Below are 4828 nucleotides of genomic sequence, written 5' to 3' on the forward strand. Positions count from 1 at the left end.
CAAACTCTTGGGCTCAAGCGATTCTCTTGCCTCAGCCTTCCAAGTAGCTGGGACTTCAGGCACCTGCCACAATGCCTGGCTATTTTTAGAGATGGGGTCTTGCTCTTGCTCAGGCTGGTCTTGAACTCCTGAGCTCAAGGGATCTTCCTGCCTGTGATCTCCCAGAATGCTCGGATTATAGGCTTTAGCCACTGAGCCTGGCCAATAACAGAGTTCTTAACAAGACAGATGCCTTGAGGCAGGTAGCCCCATGCTTGTAGAGCAACTCCGTGGTCATGGAGGATATTGAGTTTCCTTCTACTCCCCCTCTCTACCAAGAATGGGGCTTCCATTCTCGAGGTCACCTCAGGATCCATGATGGCTGTTGGAGATCCAGCCATTATTATCCACATTTCATCCATTAAGTAAGAGGAAAGGGAGAATGGGCAAAAAAATACCCAGTCAGTTTCCTTTAAGGAGTCTTTTCCTTATATCACCTCATAGACCAAAACTTTTCTAGTACCTAGCTGCAAAAAAGGCTGAGAAGTACAATGTTTTAGGTAAGTACATTGACACCCCCAATAAAATTAAATTTCTTTAAGGAAGGGGCGAATGGTAGCCAACCAGAAGTTTGTGCCATGGAGTCATTGCAGATTCAAAGCTTCAGTGTTGGAGGGAACTGGAAACTAGGAGGCAGGAGAATTAAATGATCCTGAAGAAAGAATAATGACTGTCCATGTGGTCCCCAAAAGCTTGCCACCATGAGTTTTTCAGTAGAGAAAGACTGTTTTCAATTGTGCACCTGGGTCAAACTCTAGTTCCTTTTCTTTTTTTTTTTTTCTGAATGTATTTTTATTAAATCATAAACACATAGATCATGTATACATTAATGTATTTATGGGGTACAATGTGCTGATTCATATAGAATTAGGAACGTTTACATCACACTGGTTAATATATACCTCATCTTGTGTATTTAATTATTATGTTAAGACATTTATACTCTATACTAATAGATCCGACATGTACCCTTGCGTTATGCACCATTGGTGTGATCCCTCCATTCACCTTCCCTCAATCTGACCTCCCCCCTCCCCTTCCAGCCCCTTCCTCCCTCCTTCATCTTGGGCCATAGTTGTGATCTATTCTCAAAAAACTATTTCCTAAGAATGGCTGTCTCAGCCTTTGTTTTGGGATCAGCCTTTTCAATAGGTCAGTCCCCTTCTTGAAGAGCCTGGACCTAGAAGGTGTTGTACCTTCCTACCTGCCTATTTCTGAATGGTAGAATCATTGATTGCTATATCTGAGTTGAAAGACAGAGAGCATATCTATGGCAGACCTTGGCTGAATCTTGTGAATTCAACCCTCTGCTCCCTTGGAGAGTTAGTCACATACTCCAGAACGCATAGTCCCAGCAGGAAACAGAATCTAATTCAGTTCAAAAGACTGTCATGAATGGACTACAGGAAGTTTTTGTTTTATATGATTTTGATATGCTTAAATTTCAGTGGTCACAGTTTAGCTAAATAACACCTGATAACACAAGATAGTTCAAGTTTCAGTTACATTGTTAGAAAGTTTTATGTAATCCCTAAAGTATAATTTCACTGCTAACTCTTTAGTCCTAACATCACTAAGAAGTGTGCCGCGCCATCAGTGACCTATCACATCACTTCTTTCATAGTCGGTCAGTGCCTGGGCACTGGGTACCTGTTATTCAGCTCATCCACAGACAGCAAAGTGTGTAGTTGTGTTGCTTCCTCATCTCTCGGTGATAAACCCATATGACAGTTTACAAAAATGAATATTTAAAAGAGAAAACTGATCAATAAAGATGAAAATGCAGCAAAGAAAGGAAAAGTGATAACACTGCTAGTGAGATAAAGATACCAACAGAGTTAGAGAAGAAACAGTTGACTGTAGGCGTGTGGATAATGGTGCTGTGTGAGACCTGGATATGTAGCCAGAGGAACTTAGTGATGGTGAGCTTATGTAAATAAATGAGAAAAGAGGTTGTGATAAAAAGGATGAAGATGTCCTAGAGGAAGTGACACCAGGAAAAAACCATATTAAAGGAACTCTTGAAGATATTTTGTGACACTGTAAGCAAAAAAGGACAAAATGTGAAAGCTGATTTATACTTAAGAATGACAGTTTGCCAAGACATAGAAAGGATATTCACTCTGAATCAAAACTTACATATGATGGGAATTTCAACTCAAAATAATTAGCTGAGGCAAAATTTTAATCAACAGTTTTATTTTATTATTATTATTTTTGTAGAGACTGAGTCTCACTTTATTGCCCTTGGTAGAGCGTCACATAGCTCACAGCAGTCTTCAACTCTTGAGCTTAGGAGGCAATTCTCTTGCCTCAGTCTCCTGAGTAGCTGGGACTACCAGTGCCTACCACAAAGCCCAGCTATTTTTTTTGTTGTTGTTGTTGCAGTTTGGCCAGGGCTGGTTTTGAACCCACCACCCTCAGTATATGGGGCCAGCACCCTAACCACTAAGCCACAGGTGCCACCCAATCAACAGTTTTATTAAGCCTAAGTACTAAGCCTAAATTGAGAACATACCCAGGAACAAGACACAAATCACAGACAAACCTGTGGCTGTTTTTGGAAGTTTCGGTATTTATTTATTTACTTATTTTTGAGACAGGGTCTCTTTTTATAGCCTTCAATAGATTGTCATGGCTTCATAGCTCACAGCAACCTCAAACTCTTGGGCTCCAGGGATCCCCTTGCCTCAGCCTCCCAAGTAGCTGGAACTATAGGTGCCTACCACAACACTCAACTATTTTTACAGATGGGGGTCTCACTCTTGCTCAGGCTGGTCTCAAACTCCTGAGCTCAAGCAATCTACCCACCTTGGCCTCCCAGAGTGCTAGGATTACAGGTGTGAGCCACTGTGTCTGGATAGAAGGTTCAGCATTTAAAGGCATACAGAGAAAAAGGGTATGTGTGGGGGGTAGTTAGACAAAATGGTTACCTCCTTTTGAGACCCAGGAAAATCTACATTTTAAATAAGATAAGGTAAAAGTTAGAAGAGAAAAAAGGAATGAAAGAAGAATCAATTATGTAACATGTTCCCAGGGAGGTGGAAGAAAGCCTGATCCTTTCTTGTCTCTGTCCTGCACCTATAAAATAAACTTGTAATTCATTATTAGCCTGAGGAGCTGGACAAGCCTGCAGACCTTAAGTTATAATTTGCATGTCCTTGCTTACTGGAGGCCAGCAAGGAATTTCCTGAATGAATGATCTGTGGGGCCAGTTCTTCACAGGTGCCTGAGACCTTTACCTTCTCTTTTGTACGAGGAATTGGGGGTAAGGGGGGTACCTGAGATTTTTATTTTCTTTTTACATGAAGGAGGAGGCAAGCACCAACCAAACTCTTGGCAAGATCTTTACAAAGAAAACACGTGAATTTTCAATGTTTCTAATGTTTTTAATTTGTGTATTTAATGTCAATTTTTGCTACTTTATCTGTTACAGACAGTAAAAAGGTTTTAAAGTTTTGACAAACACTTTGAAAAGTCATAGAACAATTGCAGTTTTCCTCGTTGATTATTGTTTTGCATAGTTTCAGCTTGCCTGGTCATTTTTCAGCCCACACTGTAGTGCAAAGTGAGGATTTCTGTATGTACAGAGATATGGGTACTATTTGGCAAAGCAACAAGGAATATTGGGGCATTGAGAAACGAGCCACAGCAACAAGCACCCTACAGGGCAGAAAAGCCTCGGGAACAATAGTGCTGCTGGAGCCAGGAAGTGGGTCACAGTATGAGAGCTCTTTGAGGACAGGGACACAGCCACGGAATGGAAACGTGGCCCTTCTCACAGAGGAGACTGGGAGGAAAGATCCCAGCACCTCCTACTGTCTACCTTCCCACCTCTTGCAGGTACTTCTCCTTGGGGGAACCCAGGGCACACTAGGTCCAGATAGTGCAATCTGCTCGGATTCTCAGGGTGCAGGTCAGAGTGGAGCCTGGTGGGGGCTACACATACTTAACATTGCACCATCATGTTTATGTCCGTGTTGGACAGCTGAAGATAAAATCATCTGCATCTCTGATCACCACTTATCAAGACAAAATGAACAGAGATGGAATCTAGGTTTCCATTCTCTCGGTGTAGGGCTCCTTCTGACGTCCACTGTGCACCAAAATTCTCTTGGAGCTCATCACATTGAGGCAAAGTAGAAAAAGTTGGCAGTCAATGGGGAAGGGGAAAAGCCAAGAATATTTTTCCCTTCCAAAAAAGTGTTTTGGAGTCTTAAGGACAAACATATGCTTCAAATGTCTCCAATGATCAATTCCATGCCTTTGGATTTTCAATACTGAAAGCTATACAGATGTGTCTCTCAATGTTTTCAGCCGGTGTTTTTTTTTTTTTTTTTTTCTGAGACAGGGTCTCACTCTGTCACCCCAACTAGAGTACAATGGCATCATCATAGCTCCCCGTAGTCTCTAACTCCTGGGCTCAAATGATCCTCTTGCCTCAGCTCCGTGAATAGCTGGGAGGCATGCACCACCACAACTGGCTAATTCTTCTATTTTTTGTAGAAACGAGGTCTCCCTTTTGCTCAGGTTAGTCCCAGAGGCTTTTTTAAAAAAACAGTTTAATATATTTTAATAGCAAACTGACAGGAACAGCACAGAAGACAGCATTAGAAACATGTACTTGCATGTAGGACAACTCAGTTAGAAAAGTATAGTGAATGGATGGAATCTACTGTATGATAAAAGTGCTGCACCTTTTAGTTGCCATCAGTAAGAAATTTACTTGTTTCAAAAAAAATCCAAATGCTGGCATTGTCCAGAAAAATTTAACAGGTTTATTTATAAT

Source organism: Otolemur garnettii, unplaced genomic scaffold (assembly GCF_000181295.1).
Source record: "Otolemur garnettii isolate 467f Iridium unplaced genomic scaffold, OtoGar3 scaffold00082, whole genome shotgun sequence".
NCBI classification, from domain to species: domain Eukaryota; kingdom Metazoa; phylum Chordata; class Mammalia; order Primates; family Galagidae; genus Otolemur; species Otolemur garnettii.